The sequence below is a fragment of the Myotis lucifugus genome, unplaced genomic scaffold (assembly GCF_000147115.1).
Source record: "Myotis lucifugus unplaced genomic scaffold, Myoluc2.0 scaffold_40, whole genome shotgun sequence".
NCBI lineage: Eukaryota > Metazoa > Chordata > Mammalia > Chiroptera > Vespertilionidae > Myotis > Myotis lucifugus.
In genome coordinates, this window is record NW_005871088.1 from 8,063,201 (window position 1) to 8,085,125 (window position 21,925).

Here is a 21,925-nt window from a genome sequence, read left to right on the forward strand (position 1 = left end):
AGGCATTGTGACCAGTACTTTATGTATGTCATCTCATTAAATATTTATAAAAGCCCTCTTAAATGCAAGTAATATTATCATTATCCCATTTTTCAGATGCAAAAACTAAGACTTCAAAAGTAATAAGGTCACCCAAGTTGTGAAATTGTGATTTAACAATCATAGCCTTTTCCATAAAGGACAAAAATGTGGCATAAAATCCAGTAGAATAGGTACTTAAAGCTACAGGGGAACCACTCTGTAAAGTACATGATTTTCTAACCACTTTACTGTACATCTGAAACTAATCCTATATAATAAAGAGGGAATATGCTAATTGACTGTCACACCCTCATAAGATGGCGGTGCCCACAGCCACAAGATGGCGGCACCCAGTCCCTTTAGCCCCACAGGAGGCCTCAGGTCCGCCTGCACCTCCCACTGACTGAGGCTCAGGCAAACAGGGCCAGCCGAGGCACAGACAAACCTCAGATGGCAGCTGCCCAGCTGCCCAGGGCTGGCCCGAGGCGCAGGCAAGCCTCGGATGATGGCTGCCCAGCCACGCAGGTCCAGCCCGAGGCTCAGGTAACCAGGGCTGGCTGAGGCTTGCACTGCTGGCAGTGGCAGCAGCAGAGGTGTGATGGGAGCATTGCCTTCCCCTGATCGGTAGGTTGCCTCCCACCCTTGAGGGCTCCCGGACTGTGAGAAGGGGCAGGCTGGGCTGAGGGACTCCCCCTCTCCAGTGTATGAATTTTCATGCACCAGGCCTCTAGTACAGAATAATATTGAATGCAAACTCTAATTAAAAATAAAAATCCATTAGAATGGAATCAAAGAATAATAGAATAGAAAAAATAAAAAGCATTACATTCACAATCCCAGTAATGCTGTGATTTTTCTTGAACTTTTAAGGACCCATGTCCCAAAAAATTTATACACCCTTTAACAGCTGATAGTTCAATTTGAAAAATGAAATGTATTTTAATAAATTCTGCCTTTATAATTATTCAAAGTGTGTGTGTGTGTATATATAATTATAATTATAATGAAATTATATATATATATATATATATATATATATATATATATAATTTCATTATAATTATAATTACTCTCAAAGATAAAGGAATGAATATTGGTAGATACATATAAAACCAAGAACTGGCACCAGATTAAAATATATGAAGTCAATGACTTTGAGCATTTTTTCATATGTCTCTTGGCCTTCTGTATGTCCACTTTGGAGAAATGTCTATATAAGTCCTTTGCCCGTTTTTTAAAAAGACAATGGGGTATCACCTCACACCTGTCAAAATGGCTATCATCAACAAATGACAAGTTTTGGTGAGGATGTGGAGAAAAAGGAACCCTCATGCACTACTGGTGGGAATGTAGACTGGTGTAGCCTCTGTGGTAAAGAGTATGGAGTTTCCTCAAAAATTATTTAAAAAATGGATCTCCCATTTGAACCAGTGACCCCACTTCTAAGAATATATTCTAAGAAACTCAAAACACCAATCAGAAAGAATATATGCACCCCATATGTTTATAGCAGTGTTATTTACCATAGCTAAGATATGAAACATTCCAAGTGTCCATCAGTAGATGAGCACCCTGCTCACCCAGCCCCCAACACCATCCCTCTGACAGCTGTCAGTCTGTTCTCTATATCCATGATCCTGTCTCCACATTATTAGTTTATTTTGTTCATTAGATTCCACACATAAGTAAAATCATATGGTACTTGTTTTTTTTCTGAATAACTTATTTTATTTAGCACAATACACTTCAGATTCATCCATGATGTTGCAAGTGTAAGATTTCCTTCTTTTTTACGGCTGAGTAGTATTCCACCAAATAAATGTACCACAGCTTTTTATCCACTCATCTACTGATGGACATTTGGATTGCTTCCAAATATTGGCTATTGTAAATAATGCTGCAATGAACACATGGAATGCATATATTCTTTTGAATTAGTGTTTTAGATTTCTTCAGATATATTCCCAGAAGTGGAATCACTGGGCATAATGCAGTTCCATTTTTAATTTGAGGTAACTTCATACTGATTTCCACAGTGGCTGCATCAATCTGCATTCCCACCAGCAGTGTACCAGGGTTCCCTTTCCTCCACATTCTCAGCAACACTTGTTTGCTGATTTATTGATAAAAGCCTTTCTTACAGGTGTGAGTGATATCTCATTGTGGTTTTAATTTGCATTTATCTAATGATTAGTGACGTTATGTTTATTGGACAACTTGCAGCCAATATGTATCTAATATATCCGAAAGTTATATCAGACCGCTATTGAGGATGCAATTAAAAGTTTTAGGTGATGATAAAGATAATTGACCAATATTTAAGTGTGTTTAAGTTATAATGCACTTTTTACTGGTGACAGCAAGTAAATTTTCTCTCACTGTAAAGGAAGAAAAGCTACAGAGATTACTATGACAGTTTCAGAAATGAGAATAGAAATTTGTGTAAAATGCAGATGCAGGGAAATCCTTAAAAGTTGAGTAACTCAACCTTTCTCTATACTGGACTGCAAAGGAGAAAAAAAATTACATTCCATATCCATATAAATTAATCAATTCATTAATTAAATCCAATGAATGAATTAAAAAAATTTCAATTAATTTAATGAGAAAAATTAAATACCAATGAATTAAATTTTGTCAGGTAGAGCTTTGGAGGACTCCAAACCATTGTAATATCTAAGATTTCTCCCCTGTATCCAAATCAATTTTCACCCCTTTGAGGGTAATATTGCCTATATTGAGAATACATAATTAATATGAAACGAGGAGTGCTCAACCACTAATGAGTGGTGCCTTAATTTGAGCCTCTGTTCTCATTAGCAGGAGGTGATCATGGTTTCACTTACTTCAATGTCATGGAGAAAAAGTATGAGATGTCCCCCAAGATTCTCATTCCTGTTGTAAACATACCTTCTCCCACTTATTTAATCAGACAGATGCTGCTGTAATGGGATTTGACAGAGGTAGTTTAAATCCTAAATCATTTAAAATAGGGTTATTATCAAGGTGGATCTTATTTAATCACAAGAATCCTTAAAAATGGTCTGGGTGCTTTACGTGGGTGCGTTAACAGGGGGGCATGTGAGGTCATCGCTTGGGCAGGCAGAGTGGGATGGTTTGAAAGAGAGGAAGACCGAACCAGAGCCGGGCATGGCAGTGGACATGGTTCTGCACAGAGCCAAAGATGGCAGTGAGCGTATTTTCAACCTAGTCACCAGTTATAACGTAAGTTGACATGACATGCTGGCCTGGATCAATGAGTCCCTGCAGTTGAATCTGACAAAGGTCGAACAGATGTGCTCAGGGGCTGCCTGTTGTCAGTTTATGGACATGCTGTTCCCTGGCTCCATTGCCTTGAAGGAAGTACAATTTTAAGCAAAGCTAGAACATGAATACATCCAGAACCTCAAAATACTACAAGCAGGTTTTAAGAGGATGGGTGTTGAAAGAATTATTCCTGTGGACAGATTAGTAAAAGGAAAGTTTCGGGACAATTTTGAATTCGTTCAGTGGTTCAAGAAGTTTTTTGATGCAAACTATGATGGAAAAGACTATGACCCTATAGCTGCCAGACAAGGTCAAGAAACTGCAGTGGCTCCCTCCCTTGTTGCTCCAGCTATGAACAAACCAAAGAAACCTCTCAGCTCTAGCAGTGCAGCTCCACAGAGGCCCATTGTGACACACAGAACTACTGTAAAACCCCTAAGGCTGGCCCAGGTGTGGTGCGAAAGAATCCTGGTGTGGGCAATGGGGACGACGAAGCAGCTGAACTGATGCAGCAGATCAATGTATTGAAACTTACCCTCAAAGACTTGGAGAAAGAGGTTTCTACTTTGGAAAGCTAAGGGCCTTTAAATTGATTTGCCAGGAGAACGAGGGGGAAAACAACCCTGTATTGCAGAGGACTGTGGACATTCTCTGTGCCACAGATGAGGGCTTTGTGATACCTGATGAAGGGGGCCCACAGGAGGAACAAGAAGAGTATTAACAGCTTGGGCCAGCAGAGCAACATCCAAATTCTTCACTCCAAATCATGTGCTTGACTATAAAATACTCCCTTTTATTATTTTTAGAGGACTCACTGGTTTCTTTTCATAAGCAAAAAGTACCTCTTCTTAAAGTGCACTTTGCAGAAGTTTCACTCTTTTTTCAATAAGTTTGAGTTAGGAGGTTTTGCAGTATTAACATCTAGTTGGTTCACTTAGGGAACAAAGGGGCTGACTATGGGCTCACCATATGGATGCTGGTAACACTGATTGCTGGAGAAGGTGCTATTATGAGATACGCTGAGGTGGATACCTCAGTAGCGAAATGTAAAGACTGATTTTAATTGGCAGAGAATGTGAAATCTTGGCAGAGAATGTTTTAAAAAATGGTCTGGGTTCTTCCAGGCAAGAAATATTTGATGTGTGAGAGGTCCTATGAAGAGGGCCATGTAACAAGAACCTGAGTGTCCTAGGTGCCAAGGGTAGTGTCCAATCTACCGTCAGCAAAGTAAACTGGGACATCAGTGTCACAACTACTGGCAATGGATTTTGTCAATAATCTAAAGGAATGTGAAAACAAACCTTTCCTCAGTCAAGTCTCCAGAGGAAAATATACCTGGCTAACACTGTACTGGTATTTCAGACTTATGAAGCCCTGTACAGGGAAACCAGCCAATAAGTTTTGGACTCATGGCCCATGGAAATGGTGAGTTGATAAGTTGGTGTTATTTTACACCCCTAAATTTGTTATACAGAAATATAAAGCTACAGTTGACACAAATTGCACAGGTTTGAACTGTGTGGGTCCACTTATACATGAATTTTTTTTCAAAAGATACTCTAAATGAATCTTCCTATGATTTTCTTAATAACATTTTATTTTCTCTAGCATACTTTAAGAATACAGTATATAGCATATACAACATACAAAATATGTGTTAATCATCTGTTTATGCTCTTTGTAGGGCTTCTGGACAACACTAGGATATCAATAGTTAAGTTTTGAGGGAGTCAAAAGTTATATGTGGATTTTCAACTGCACAGGGATCAGCGACCCTAAACCTCCCACATTGTTTGAGTCAATGGCAATATATTCCACAATCATTACTGCTCTTTATACTGCACATTCTTCTCATCCCCTCCATAGGAAATAAAAATGAGATATTGGGGTGGGACATTCTTCTCATCCCCTCCATAGGAAATAAAAATGAGATATTGGGGTGGGAAATGGAGATAATGGCAGTTTCCTTTTCATTTAATTTGCTGTGTGTGTGTGTGTGTGTGTGTGTGTGTGTGTGTGTGTGTGGTATGAAAGCATCGTCAGCTTTAGTTACGGCACCCCTCACACAGATTTCAAGATATAAGTGAGCTTTGTGGCTTGCTTCTCACAACAGCAGCCCATGCACACATTGTGAAGTACTTATAGGTATATAGGTTTAAGATTTATCCTGCAGCAGCTGTCCCCCTGTCTTGCAAATGCCAATAAGAATTTGAGGTGTTAGTGAGCTTTTGCTAGGGTTTTCTTCCATTATTCTCCAGGCAGGTCTTTGCTTTGATTGTAGCCCTTCCTCAATCTAGTTGCATCTGACCAAAAGTTTGCAGAGATAATGCATATTACTCTTAGCTTGGTATTGTTTTGCTCATTGAAGTAAAACTTTTGGAGGGAGGCAATTTATATTTGCTAACATCAAATATTATTTTAATCCAGACAACTCCTGATTTAGGTTTAAAGATATGGCTTTCTTCATCACTGAATATTATGTAAGTATATTATACAAGAATTTGGGGCAGCTAGAAGGGTGGGCTCTTGTTCCTTAAGAGATTCAGAGAAAGCAGATCAATCAAGCAAAGAGGTTTTACTAATGGTAGTCTATTGAAGGTATATTTTGTATTAAATTTTGAAGGAAGATCTTGATCCTCTACCCCTGGCTTCAGGAGCAACCTTCTGACTTCAAAGGACTCATAGGCTTTATATTGAAGCATAGTAATCCCTCCTTTGGAAAACTGCTGTTTGAACTACTCTGTTATTCTTAGACAGTCTCTTATTCTGTAGGTCAACTCTGTTATTTTTAGATAGTCCCTTATTCTGTAAAATAACTGTTTTAGTTTGAATAATAAAAAAAGATAAAAAACTTAACTGTCTGACCTTGCAAGCTAGCCGTCTAACATAATAGGCAAATACTGATGATAATTCCCATATTCTCATGCCAAGTGTTTGTTCATTATGTATCCAAGGTTACAAACTGTCTGCAAAAATAACTTACACAAAGCTCTTTGTAAAGTCTGCAGAAGGTCCAGAAAAACCATATTTGGGAGACAAAGAACTGGAAGCATATAAATAGAGAAAGCTTCCTCCATGTTTTTGGTTCAGAATTTGACAGAGATATTCTGCTCTGAATCCGAGCACAATAAAAGACTCCTAATTACTTGGCTTATTAAGGCATCTTGTATCTAGCTGGCTGATTTATGATACACCAATATATGCCTTGCAAACATGCAGAAAAGTAGCATTTTGACTTGAAGGAAAAACAACTCTTTATCTGGACTGGAAAAACAAATGAGTGGATGTTTGTCAATAAATACAAGGTTAGTTTTGATATATGTATGTACATATGTGTGTTTTGTTTTGGACATTATTGTTCTGTTTTGTAAAAATAAAACCTTTGGCAGTTTATTGAATAAAGGATTGTTTAGGGAAAATAGCTTCTTTCTCAATAGCCAGAGAATGCAAGGATAGTTTAAACAACTCCTCCTTTCAAGAAAAGTCTTATGAGGTAATGTTTTTCTATGTGTTCAGGGACAACTTGAGAAAGAGTAAATCTGAATTGGGGTTTTGCTGACCCAGCAGTCATTGACAAGCTAGAGACCAACATCTCCTAAGCCTCTTTACCTCTATAGACAGGTCAATTTAAGAAATAAAATATCTCTCATACAGAGTTCGCTGGCCATGTGTATAATGATGTTTTGAGGACAAACATTTATTTTTAACTTGTTTCTTTGTGTATGTAGATACTGATTGTGGATAGCGAACTTCTTGTTTTAGATTAATTGGCTGAGGATTAATTGATATAGGATACTTATATACCTATTTAGAGTGATTCTCCATTTGAACAGGGAGAATTGGTGACATTACTTGTTGGTGTTTGTGACAGCCTATGGTCACATGATTGGGACTCACTGTTCCAGATTTCAAGAAGTTTTCCAAGAATTGAGCTAACATTAGGACAATCTGGGGTTTATTTATGGTCATTTTGCCAAGTTACACAAAAAATCTGAGGACAAATAAATCCTTATTTATGGTTTCAAGTCACATCATGTATATAGGTACAGTTTGAGGACAAATTGTCTCCTGCTTTTTGCTTGTAATTCTTTATAGTGATATTGTGGAGGCAAGTACCATTTGAGATGGGTTTCTTTAGCCAAGTCATCAGGGACTTTTGGTGGCAAATAATACCTTATTTTCGGATAATTTGTTCAAGGATGTAGAAACAGTTAGTACAGAAATAACCCTCATATAAAATTATACATGCACAGAAATTTAAGAAATAAACTACTTATCCCATGTTCACTTTCCAAGTGTGGAGGAACAATTGAATGGGGGTACCATCTTAATTAATGTTCTTTGTCTTAATAAGGAAGGACATTTAAGGACAGTATAGGGTGTACCTTTTTGTGTGGGTCTTTAAGACTGTAGCAGTAGCATGGGGGGAACACTACATGTGGCAAACTACACATTAAGGAAATTTTGGCAAATGGCAAATGACTCATTACTTTGGAGGTTTTTGCTTTTGAGTAAAACAACAGCATTTTAACAAACAATTATCCATTTGAATTAGTCTAAGCATGTGAAAGAGGTGTGTGGACAACATCGTACTTATTAGTTTGTCTTTGTCCATGTGTTCAGAAAAAATTGAGGGACAAAGAGTTCTTGATTTTTAGACATCTGGATATAAATAACTTCTTCCAAGGACTTCTTCATAAATGATTATAGCCATAGTGTATGAGTATATTGTTATTTTGGATTATTTGTCTCAGTAAATTAGAGGCAATTTTGATGAAACAATTCTGTATGTGAGATTTGTGTTGCATTCATTGGAAACATGATGTAAAACACCTCTGTTTTTGGTATGTTTAGTGTTAATAGCTAAAATAGACCTGAGTTCAAATTTCTTCTCTGCCATGTAATAGTTGTGTGCCATTGGCAAAAAGTACTCAGTATTTCTGAACTTCAGTTCATTAAATATGGAAACAAATAGTCCCAAACCTAGAGTCGTTGAGAGGATTGAATGGCATATGTTTGTAGGTCACTTAAAACAAAGCCTGGCTCACTAAGTGCTCAGTGAGGACCATCATCCTCAATACAATGATAAACTCTTCTTTGTGTATAGCTCTTTACCGTTTACCCTCTTCTGCATTCAGACATCTTAGGGTTTTTACACAAAATATTACTTTTTTAGTCCTACCCCATTATTGAATGCTTTCAAAATGACTTTTGGCAAGACACTAAGCTTCTCTGCCTTTCTTGTTCATCTTTCAAACTGATATGATGATAACACACAGCCTATTTCATAGGTTTGTGAATATCAGATTACATTTTGTATGTTATTTGAAAGTTTAATACAATAATATTAGGGCAGGTACTCTACCTTTATCATCTCAGTTAATCCACCTAGCAGTCCAGCATGTAACATATTAATAGTTTGATTGTATTAATGATGAAGATGCATTTCAGAAGGGTTCAGTAACTTTCCCAAGGTCATACAGCTAGTAAATGGCAGTGCCAAGACTTTATTACAGGTATTTATAACTACAGAATCATGTTATTACTCTCTATAATAAACTATTTCCCCACTGGAAATTTAGACATAGTACTGACTTACAAAATTCTAATTTTATCATCATTACTATTATTTAATACTAGAGGCCCAGTGCACAAAAATTTGTGCACTCGGGGGGGTGGTCCCTCAGCCTGGCCTGCATCCTCTCGCAGTCCGGGAGCCCTTGGGGGATGTCTGACTGATGGCTTAGGCCTGATCCCTCTCACAATCCCATGAGGAGCAAGCCTAAGTCGTCAGTCAGACACCCTTAGCACTGCTGTGGAGGCAGGAGAGGCTCCCGCCACTGCCACTGCGCTCGCCAACCATGAGCCTGGCTTCTGGCTGAGCGGCGCTCCCCTGTGGGAGCATACTGACCACCAGGGGGAAGCTTCTGCATTGAGTGTCTACCCTCTCGTGGTCAGTGTGTGTCATAGTGACCAGTCGTTCCACCATTTGGTTGATTTGCATATTAGCCTTTTATTATATAGGATAACTCAGTGGCAACTAGAGGAGTTAATTATTTTGTAAGGAATATTATCTTTCTACTATCTACATAAAACTGACGAAAGATGTACTGAAAGTGTAAAAAAACAAACAAACAAGAAATAGGAACCAGTAGAATATTCTGAGCACGCTTTTGTGAGAGTATGAAGTATTGTCATAGCTACAGATCTGAAGATAGATATGTGTGAACCACAATGTGGTAGACAATGAGATTTATATAGAATTGATGAGTTGGGCAAAGAAAATTGAATATCAGGGTGACTCTGGGTATTTCAATATCCAAGAAGATAACAGTATTATGTAATTAATTAGATTGAATTAAATAGGAAGAGGGAGATTTTAGAGAAAATATAAGTTCAATAGCCAAAAGGTTTAGTTTTCCAACAATCTGACTTCTAAAAGTGAGGCTAATTAAGAAAGTTGGTTAATAGTTAAATATTTTTAGTCAAGGAAAAAGGACATACTGATATCAGTAAAATCTTCATTTTTCTGTTTCTACCATCTTTTATTTGTGACAAGATATCCATGATTGTGGAATCAAATTCCTCTCCCTGGCTTTCAAAGCTTTCATAATAAGGTCATATACTACTAGAGAAAAATAAGTTTGAGTCTTAGTTCTCCCCATTCTAACCATGAGGCCTCAGTCAAATAATTTCTCTTCTCTGAAATGCCTTTTCCTTATTTACAAGTGAGTATAATTCTAGTAATAATATTACATATATGAATATGTACTCATGCATAATAAAGATCATTAGAATTGATAGGGAGTTTTAGTACAATCTCATGTTTTCCATTACATCCAAAAAATATCTCCATTTAGGTTGGTACCAATCCTATATCTCAACTATATTTATAATTATGTTAATTCTTTCTGGATTATTCATCTTCTTCTTCACTAATATAAATTCTATTCATCTCCTATATTCAGATAACTGTATAATCTTCTTCTTTTGACAACTCCTTAGTAACTACACACATACACACACAAATGCACAACCTTCTTTTGTTATTTAACTGTGTCAATGATGCTTTGTTCTATTCTTTCATACTTAACTCTATCATCAAGGTGTTTTGTAGTTTATCATTTTTATTATACATAGGCCTTAGTAAATACCATGGAATTGAATTACATCTCACCTAATTTCTTTGTTTCAAATCATTTCATTTTATTTTACTCTATAATGAAAGGAGAACGTGATTCTACAAATGGAATCTTTTTATCTATGCAAGAGCTGATATTTAATTCTTCTTACCTTCTTTCACAGAGCTGTGTTCATTTAGGCTAAGTAAACCCCCCTTTGCTTTTTCTAATATCAACCTTATTTATTATATAGTGGATAATTAATTAAGCTATAATAATATTTAGCAGGAAATTTTGTACATACCATATATGTTGATACATTTGCTATCTTGAGTGGCTATTGAAATTATTTTGGCCATTAACATCAAGAATAATTGCTGTCTCACTAGGTATTAGCAGACTCTCAAAGAGAATGTGATTGGAATATATCAGATAAAATTATATTTTCTTTCAATAATGGAAATGGATCTGCAGTCTTTCTACAGTGTCTAATTAATTCAATGTATGGGTATGGTGAATTTATTACTTTTACTGGTAATTGCTACACATTTATGAGAAATAAGATGACTTAAAAACAATATCCTCTTCCTGTAGCTATGTCAATATGTTAAGGCTTTAAAACCATCACACAGATTCAGGAAACATAACAATGAAATACAAATCAAAGCAATTAGGTTGCATATAGCAAAGGTTAATGTGGCCAATCTTTAGGTCCCTTCCCCATTTGTTAGATAAGAAGAGAATGCTTGCAACACACCCATGATGTTCTTAAAAATACACCTTGAGATGTTCATATTTCAGTTCTTTCCCTGTACTTTCAAGTGGTTCAATGTCACTCTTACTATTATTAGAATTTAACTATATTCACCTGAACTATGACATTTTCAAAGATTCCTTTCTCCACTAAACACATTAAAGTAAAAGTCATATTTCAGTAATTTTTGTTGATATATGGGATTTGGTGTCTTGCTTTTTCCCTAATATGCATATTGTTAAAGAATCAGTTTCCAAATAATTGTATTTTAGGTCAGAAACGTAAACTTAACCTATATAAAGTATTATAATAATCACTCAAGGTAAAGATAGTATATATGGCATCATAAAGACGCACATGGGAATTTCACTGAATTCAGCCAGAGGCTTTTACAAATCTGTCATTTGAGGAAATTCTCAACTGTGGAAGAATGGGCTTGTTTTTACTCCTTTATCTTACTGAAGTCCAGAAAACAGAGAAAACAAGTTGCCTGTTTTCCTCCTTCACCAAGTGTATGGTAGCTACACTTATAAAATTCCTTTTATCTGTTTGACATTTTAGTTCAGAGGTTTAACCTTACTAATTAATGTGTCTAGGGAAACAGATTTAATAGTTATTCACTGAGGTTTCCAGATTGATTTATTACTCAGTGAATTTATTCCTCAATTTAGAGTTACTGATGTAAATGTTAGAGAAAATGCCTCTGTGAAGTTTAGTGTTTGATCTGATTTTTAGCTTGTAGTGCTATTTTGGAGATTTTGTGTGGACTGTTATGTAGGGAATTTGATGTTTACTCTGGGAAAGCTATTTCAAAAGGGTGGTGTAAGAATAAAATATTAAATTATTTGTAGAATAAAGCATAAAATATGTTATATGATACTAAGATTTATATAAATAATGTTAATAAATATTATATAGATCTAATGTAATGAAAGAGCTTCAGTCAGTTGATTTTCTTTAATAAAATTAATAATCCCATCCTTCAGTTATGTTATCTAAAAGATTTGAAAACCATAGATTATGTAACTGAATATGAAATTGTAATTATACTAAGAAAATTCTTAAAAGCAGAGATCTGTGGTTTCTGATTTTAGATGAAAGACATTTTCATCTGTCCTTTCGTTCCCCGAAATCCTTTGAAATTAATGCAAGCATCAAAGAATTGAAAAAAAAGTAATGAACATATGAAGGATATTTGGACAGAGATAGGAATTAGTGGACAAGGGCTGTGTTGAATTTTGGGAGGATGGAAAAGTCAGGATGGCCATATTAACAGATGATCCTGAGCAGAGTGAACAAAGCTCAGAGCACCTGCATAAGAAGGTTCCATTACAGGAGATTTTTATCCTCAGTGCAATTCTCCAGAAACAGCAGCTCTGTAGAATGGAAGTAAGAAAATAAATATAATCAAGGACTTTGATTAAAGAACTTATTTCTACTTGCAGAAAGAAGTGTAGTTTGGTCTTCTCATTTATAATAGGGACTGCTAACAGTAAAGGGAATTATTAATTATCTGACCTAATTAAACATTCTTTTCAAAAAATATAAACAGAAAACCAAGAATCATCAAAAACTTTGAGAAAACTAAAAGAGAGGGACCATAATAATAAAATGACATCTTATTCCAGAAGGCACATGTAGTTTTTTAGGGAGAAGAAGAGAACTTAGAAAAACTAGTTTATTATTTCAGAGAGATTTGATAAGATATACATCTGTAAAATAAAAATAGGCTTCTGGTGTAAAAGAATAATCAGAGGCAAAGAAGAGTTTGAGGAAATTAAAAATAGGATTACCAAAATAAGAAATTCAATATAAGAGTTGGGAAATATGTTTGAAAATGCTTTCAGAAGACAGAGGGGGAAAATGAAGCAGAATGTGTGACAGGAAAGTTAGAAGACATTAAAGACCAAGATACAAGGAGAAACAACCTTCTCATTAGGAGGCCCAGAAAGAACAGAGAAGATGGGAGAAGAGCAGCAAGTAGCAAAGAAATAAACGGAAATTTACCAGTGTTGTACAAATACAAAGCTCTACAGATTGAAAGGGTCCATTGGAGGCTGAGCGTGATGGATGAAATAAAATAAACACGCAGACAAATCTTCACAAGATGCTACACCAAGGATTAAGAATAAGATATAAAGGTATCTAGAAAAGAGACAAAACAAACACAGTAGATTATCTACAAAGTAATGATAAAAAGATTGGCACAAGACAAGACTTCTAGGTAGGGACATAAGATTCTAGAAGACAAGGGACAATACCTTAAAGTTCTAAGTCTGAGCGATGATGATTTTGGATTTAGAACTCAGTGCCTAGACAAATTAGAGTGAGAACAAAATTTTAAAAAATGCAAAGACTTAGTCATAAATTAGTTTCTTAAAAAAAGATCAGAAATGTTTTATGGTTGTGGAACAATAAAAATAAAAAGACTAGAAATAGAATCTAAGAAAAGTGAAACTGATGAGTACAGTAGAAATAATTCTCAGGATGATATCTGTGTTAGTAGTTCAAGTATAATAGTTGGAAATTGTGTTTGGCTGTTAAAGACAGTCCTTACTGTAATAATTAAAATACACAAATATTTATTTTTATCATATTATAAACAATGTTGAGGTAGTTGGTTGCTGGCATTGTATCAACAATACAACTTTACAATTCCCAAATGGCTATCAAAGTTCTAGCCATCATATTGGCATTCTAGGTTGAAATAGGAAAGCAGGAGAAAGGGAAAACAAAAGGCACCTCTCAATTAAGTCAATTTCTTGGAAGACCCCTCAACAACTTCTAATTAGCTGTCATTGACCAAACCTAGTTGTAAAGGAGATTATATCAGAACCAGGGTGAAAATTAATTTTGGGGTGGGCAATTAGCAATCTCTGACGTGACTTGAAAGCATTTTATTGCATTCAACAAAAAGTATGATGTGATACTCAATGATATTTCATGGTGAAGGGAGCATATATTTATTTTATAAGTAAGACATAGAAGGCCTTTATATTTTTAGGAAGAATAGAATCTAATCTACTAAAAGAGAAACATGGTAATTAGTGTACGACCGCTACCCTTCCCATTGGCTAATCAAGGTGATATGCAAATTAACTGTCAGCCAAGATGGCGGCCTGCAGCCAGGCAGCTGGAAGCGAACATGAGGCTTGCTTGCTGCAGTGACAGAGGACTCCAACGTTCCCCGCCTGACTTGCCAGCCTCTGAGCTTGCAGTTTGAAACTTTGTAACAAATATAGAAGCTAAACAAAACCCCAGAAACAAGCTTTCAGCCTGCCGGGATCTCAGAGCTGGAGTTATACATTGTTTCGATTATAGAAGCCTCAGAGCTAGAGCCAGAGCTAAAGCTGGCCCAGAATAAAATAAAAAAAAAAGAGAAAAAAAGGAGTGGTTGGGAGCTTCAGTCAACAACCACCAGCCTGAAAGCAGCCATCAGCCCCTCACCCAGACTGGCCAGGCACCCCAGTGGGGAGCCCCACCCTGAAGGGTGTGTGACCAGCTGCAAACAGCCATCATCCCCTCATCCAGGCTGGCCAGGCACCCCAGTGGGGACCCCCACCCTGATCCAGGACACCCTTCAGGGCAAACCAGCCAGCCCCCAGGCCTCTATCCTATATAATAAAAGGGTAATATGCCTCCCAGCACCGGGATCAGCGGAGCCGCGAGGCCTCCTGGCACCAGATCAGCATGACAGGGGGCAGCGCCAAAACCCCCTGATTGCCCTGAGGCTCTGTGTGTGACAGGGTGCGCCCCCCCCCCCCACAGGCCCTGCTCTGTGTGTGACAGGGTAGAGCCATAACCTCCCCATCAGCCTGCCCTGAGTGTGACAGTGGGGGCGCCCCAACCCCCTGATCCACCCTGCTCTGTGTGTGACAGGGGGCGGTGCCCCAACTCCCCTATTGGCCCTACTCTGTGAGTGACAAGGAGGGAGCTCCTCAAGCCCTCTGATCAGCCCTGTTGTGTGCGTGACAGGGGGCTGCGCCCAACCCCCTGATTGGCCCTGCTCTGTGCGTGACAGGGAATGGAGCCCCAACCCCCCTGATGGGCCCTGCTCTGTGCGTGACAGGGGGCAGCGCCCCAACCCCCTGATTGGCCCTGCTCTGTGCATGACAGGGGGTGGCGCCGCAACCTCCCCATCAACCCTGCCTTGAGTGTGACAGGGGGCAATGCCCCAACCCCCCAATTGGTCCTACCCTGAGTGTGACTGAGGGTGGCATCGCAACCTCCCAATCCGCCCTGCTCTGTGCATGACAGGGGGTGGCGCCCCAACTCCCCAATCAGCCCTGCTCTGAGCCGGACCAGGGGCTGCACCTAGGGATTGGGCCTGCCCTCTGCCACCTGGGAGCAGGCCTAAGCCAGCAGGTCGTTATCTCCCGAGGGGTCCCAGACTGTGAGAGGGCACAGGCCGGGCTGGGGGACCCCCCTCCCCCCCCCGAGTGCACAAATTTTTGTGCACCGGGCCTCTAGTTAGATATAAGAGAGTCATGTCCCACAAACAAAACAAACAAAATGAAATGACTTGAAAATATGCAATGATTTTAAGCAAAAATTAACTCTGTTAAAAGAGAATCACTTTGACTTTGAACCTGGAGCATTAGCTAGAAATTTTTAGTGATGTTGCAAAGGAATAGTGAGAGGGGACATCCAGATCTTATTGGGAAAGCTTCAAGTTTCTAACCATTAGGTATGATATTAGCTGTATGTTTTTCGTAGATATTCTTTTTTAAAATATATTTTATTGATTTTTTACAGAGAAGAAGGGAGAGGGATAGAGAGTTAGAAACATCGATGAGAGAGAAACATTGATCAGCTGCCTCCTGCACACTCCCTACTGGGGACATGCCTGCAACCAAGGTACATGCTCTTGACCAGAATCAAACCTGGGACCCTTGAGTCCGCAGGCTGACGCTCTATCCACTGAGCCAAACTGGTTAGGGCTCATAGATATTCTTTATCAAGTTGAGGAAGTTCCCTGTATTCCTAGTTTGCTGAGAGTTTTTATCATGGATGGGTGTTGAAATTTGTCAAATGCTTTTTCATCATCTATTGATGTGATTATATGATTTTTTTCTTTTTTACTCTTGATAGGATGAATTATATTAACTGATTCTCAAATGTCGAACCAACCTTGTATATCTTGGATAAATTCCAGTTGGTTGTGGTGTATAATTTTTAAAAAATACATTATGGGATTCAAATTGTTAATTGTTGAGGATATTTGCATATATGTTCATGAGAGATATTGGTCTATAGTTTCCTTGGTTATCAGATTTTAAACTCAATCTATAACCAAAGCACAGAAAACTTAATTATAATTGAAAAAAAGGCTATAAATATAATATAGCTTAACAATAGGAAGGAAAAGAGAGGTTAAATATAGACCATCCAGTGTGGCTTGGTGGTTGATCATCAACCTCTGAACCAGGAGGTCATGATTCGATTCCAGATTGGGGCATATGTCCAGGTTGTGGGCTCGATTCCCAGTGTGGGGCATACAGGAGGTAGCCAATCAATGATTCTTTCTCATAAAGAGAGGGATATATATTAATATGTTAACATATGTTCTGTAGTAGGGAGTTAAGAGATACTGTCTAGACTTGATGGATCAAGAAACAATCATTAAATGTATATTATTTGTTTTTAGAGGACCGGTGCATGCATTCATGCATTGGTACGTTTCCTTGCCCTCTCACAATCCGGGACCCCTCAGGTGATGTTGGACTGCCAGTTTTGGCCCAATCCCCACAGGCCAGGCTGAGGGACCTCACCGGTGCATGAATCCCTGCACCGGGCCTCTAGTATGAAAATAAGATCTTTGGTTAATCTCTTCCTGCCCTCTCCTTTCCCCCCTTCCCTCTGAGATTCATCAGTCTGTTCCATGTTTCTATGCCTGTGCATTGAGCATCTGCTCCCTGGTGGTCAGTGCACGTCATAGCTACTAGTCGAATGGTCAAGGGGTCAAACAGTAGCTTAGGTTTTTATATCTGTAACTAGAGGCCCGGTGCACAAAAATTTGTGCACTGGGGGGGGGGTGGTCCCTCAGCCCGGCCTGTGCCCTCTCGCAGTCTGGGACCCCTCGGGGGATGACCACCTGCTGGTTGAGGCCTGCTCCCCAGGGGATTGGGCCTAAGATGGCAGTCGACATCCCTCTGGCAGCCAGACAGCCCTTGGGGGATGTCCACTTGCCAGCGGGGAGCAGACCTAAGCTGCAGTCAGACATCCTTAGCGTTGCTGAGGAGGCAGGAGAGGCTCCCACCACCACTGCTGTACTCGCAGCCATCAAACTGACTTGTGGCTGAGCAGAGCTCCCCCATGTGGGAGCGACTGACCACTAGAGGGCAGCTCCTGCATTGAGCGTCTGCCCCCTGGTGGTCAGTGTGTGTCATAATGACCAGTCATTCACAGTCTTTCTGCTGTTAGGGTCAATTTGCATATTACCCTTTTACTATAAAGGATAGAGGCCTGGTGCATGAGTGGGGGCCGGCTGGTTTGCCCTGAAGTGTGTCCCAGATCAGGGTGGGTGTCCCTCTGGGGTGCCTGGCCAGCCTGGGTGAGGGGCTGATGGCTGTTTGCAGCTGGTCACACCCCCTTCAGGATGGGGGTCCCCACTGGGGTTCCTGGCCAGTCTGGGTGAGGGGCTGAGTGCCGTTTTCAGGTTGGCCAGGACGGAAGCTCCCAGCCTCTCCTTTTTTTCTTTTCTTTTTTTTCCCTGGGATTTATTTACCTTCTATAATTGAAATATTGTTGCCGTCACTGGTGCTCCCAGGTCTGAGGCCGTGGCCAGCTGAAAACAGGTATCTGGGGTTTGTTTAGCTTCTAGAATTGAAACATTGTTGCTTTTGGGCTCAGAGCCAGGCTGCAGCAGGCGGGGAACCTTGGCTTCCTCCATCACTGGAGCAAGCAAACCTCCTGCTTGCTTCAGCTGCGTGGCTGCAGGCCACCATCTTTTTTGGCAGTTAATTTGCATAACGCCCTGATTAGCCAATGGGAAGCATAGTGGAGGTACAGTTAATTACCCTTTTTGTCTTTTATTAGGAGGATAATAAAAGTGAAATGTGCTAATTAGACCAGAGAGCTGAACGACCTTCCGGACATCATTCCGGATGAAGCTGCAGTGGCAGAGGCCAAGGCAGAGGCGGTTAGGGGAAATCAGGCAGGCAGGCAGGCGAGCAATTAGGGGCATCAGGCAGGCAGGCAGAGGGGATGGGGCAATTAGGCAGGCAGGCAGGCAAGCGGTTAGGGGCTAGCAGTCCTGGATTGCAAGAGGGATGTCTGACTGCCAGCAATTTCACAAGGAGTCCTGGATTGTGATAGGGTGCAGGCCAGCTGAAGGAACCCCTCCCATCCACAAATTTCATGCACTGGGCCTCTAGTATATAGATAATGTCAGAAAGGAGAACAATTCAAATTAAAACGTAATATACAAAAATTGGAAAGAAGAGAAAGAGTGATGGATAGTAGTGAGGGTGAGTTAAATCTTTCACATTTTATAGCAGATACAAAATGGGTACTTTTTATTATTCAGAGTACAAACTATGCTGCTAGGACAAAGAAATGCCAAAATAAAGTTGTTTTTTCTTTAATGTAATAGTTTAAGTAGTTGGTATGATTGTCTGGTATGTTGGTTTGACAGGATCTGGGATCTAGACTCCTTTTATTACATTTCTACACTATATCCTCAATACACAGCCTTCATCTTGCTATCTATATGGATGTTTTAGCTCAACCATCATAAATTTATTTCAGGCCATGGATTAAGAAAAACCAGGAGTGGCAAAAATCATACCTTTCATTTTGTACCCTTCCGTCCTTGTTGGATTATTATTTCTATGTGTTTTTAATAATTATAATGTAATAACAATATATAAATTTAATTTATGTGGCAAAGATATATCCCTTTTTTAGATTGCAGGGAGAAAATGACCCCTGTAGGAGAGTAAAAAGATCAATCAGATTTAGGGAAAATAAAAGCTTTAGTTAAATTACCTTTTAATTTCTACAACTTTTTTGCTCCTGTTTTCTCTTGTTTGCTCACACAAGGGTGTGCATCAGCCCTTGCCAGATAGGTTGAAAAATAAAAGACAAAATAAAAAGATATCTATCAGTACTTTGGGCAAATGAGGTTACTCAAGAGAGAGAATCAGAGAATAAGATCAAACACATTCCATGCCATTTTGTCCATGGCCTAGAACTGGGCAGTGTTTCTCCTTTCAGGTCTTTGACCTATAGGATGCTTTCATGTGCTGAACATTGAAAGATTTTGCTGCCTCCCTTTGAAAGTTACTTCCTTGTCTAATATATTTCATCCATTGAACATTGAGAGCTTATTTTCTATTCCAGGTACATTTTCCTTTCCTCAATTTAATCCAATTATTTGTAATTACACCCTTCAAATCATCTCTATAATTTCCATCTGTTATTATGATTTTCAAATACCTGCAGACAGTAACTCCTTAGTCATTATGTAGTCAAATACACCTATTATTTCTCCTTTGATCTTTTAAGAAAATTTCTTCAGCCACTCAATGTCCATGGTTTTAGGGATTCTTTTTCCTGCATTTGTCCTCAAAAGGACCTATAGCTATTTCTTCCTGAGAGCAGCACATAATTTCTTTCTCCTGAAATAAATTGTTTCTTACAGAGATTTGAGGGGGATAAGGGTATATTTGACTAGATGACCTTGAAGGTTCCTTTAAATCCTGTTATTTTTCAATTTTATATAAAGATTACAAATTGTTTTTCACTTATAAATTGTGCAGCTAAGCAGTGATCTCTAAAACGAAGTAAGACTGTCAAATGCAAAACTTTTTCCTTGTCATCTTCCAATCTTTCGCAATGTGAATATATTTTGGACTGTGTATACAGTATTTGTGCATTATGTTATATTTTGCTTCTATAACTGGAAACTATTTCATATATAAATATCTATATAATATACCATCCACCTTTATGTCCTTTAAAATAGTTAGGCAGTCATCTATTGTTTACTATATCATAGCTTATCTAACCAAATATGCAAATCTTAAATAACATTATTCCTGGGTTATAAAATTGCATAATATGTAACAGGTGACTGATACATTAAATAGAGAAATAAACTTTATTTTAGTACTGAGATTACCACTAATAATTCAGAGGATGCCCATAGATTCATAAATGATATTTTATTGTCTTAAATTCTTTTTCTGATTTTTGAGAGACATCAGAATTGCATGGTTGACTATCTTGCAATGATATGCTGCAGAATTTATCCATTGTTACTTTATTTTTTAATTTAACATTTGACTTTTCTGTAAGGTACATTCAGTGTCTTTGGTTGTATATATCATATTATATAAAAAACTAAATCAAAGAGGAATCCTTTTCCAACCTTAACAAAGCATTTAAAACACGGAGAAATTCTCTTCTTGAATACACCCCCTGCAGTTCCCAGTGGCTAATATTTCAGGTGTAAAATGTGCTTCCAGTTATCACAGTGATAGTTCCTAAATAAAAGTGTTGCTTACTGGCCTCATGTGATAATATTTACAAAGCTAACAGGCAGATACATCGGTCTCTTTCAATATTGAAGTTGCCTTTGGCATGTGTCATTTTGTTAAATAAGCCCTTCCCATGATGTGCATCATTATTCTGCTGAAAGTACAGAGAAGATAAATAATTTTCACCCTGCATGAGAGAAGCAACTACTCTGGAAAAGTTGCATTACTGAAGACTAAAAAGTTTATGGTCCATCACCAAAGAATTGTGACACTCTTATTAATAAGGTAATGAGATAAGCTTTGGGCCAGACATATCCCCTACCTTCAAGGAATTTACACATACTAGTGTAAATTACTAGTGTAATTTATTAAATAGATTAATAAATTGAGGTAAGTGCTATATCAAAGGCAAACACCAAGTGGCAATGAGAGAGCTTAAAAGAGAAAAGTAATTAACTCTGTGTTTGCAGTTTCTGGCAGATAGTACAGAGAAGACAGCAAGTATATTGAGTGATGAAAGATGAGTAGGTGTTGATGCAGCAATAAAAAGAGTGGCCAGTCAACTCAGGCCTTGTGAAGAGCATATCCACAGGTAGGAAGGCAGGATTATGTTTTAAAGAGTTGCTGTTGTTCAGTGCTGGCTGCAAGTGGTCCTTGCAGTATTTCTTTCCTAGTTTGAAAAAGAGACTTTAATTTAACCGAGTATTATTGCCCAGGCTTGTCATATTCTCTTCATTCATTTGTATGTAGACCTTGCCTTTATGCTTGCTGTTATTGCTAGAACATGGCAGTGGAGCAGTGTGTGGGGATGGAGATGGAGTGTCAATGATCAGCTTAGAATCAAGGTGTTTTTCTCAAAAATGTGTGTCCTGGCCATAACAAAAACTAACTTACCCCTCTTGTCATCCTAGATGAGATTTTTAGTTCATGGGCAGCAAACCAACTCAAGAGACTTAAACAAACAAAAAATATTGAATGTATCTCAGCAGTTATTAAGGTTAAAAAAACCACCAACAACAAAAGAAAAGCTTTCTCTAGCCCAGAGGTGGGGAACCTTTTTTCTGCCAATGGCCATTTGGATATTTATAACATCATTGAAGGCCAATATAAAATTATCCACTTAAAAATTAGCCTGCTATATTTGGTCAAACATTTAATTAACTCACCCCTAATGCCTTGGCAGGGTGAGACCAAATGATTTCAAGGGCCTTGTGCGGTCTGTGGGTTGGATGCTTCCCTTTCCTGCCTACTCCAACATTGAGGGAAAGTCCATTAGTAGA

The 21,925-nt window shown here is 38.5% G+C and overlaps 1 pseudogene; it reads left to right on the forward strand.

Moving 5' to 3' along the window:
* Positions 1–3,205: 3,205 nt before the first annotated feature.
* Positions 3,206–4,011, forward strand: LOC102420213 (annotated as a pseudogene).
* The last annotated feature ends 17,914 nt before the right edge of the window (positions 4,012–21,925 follow it).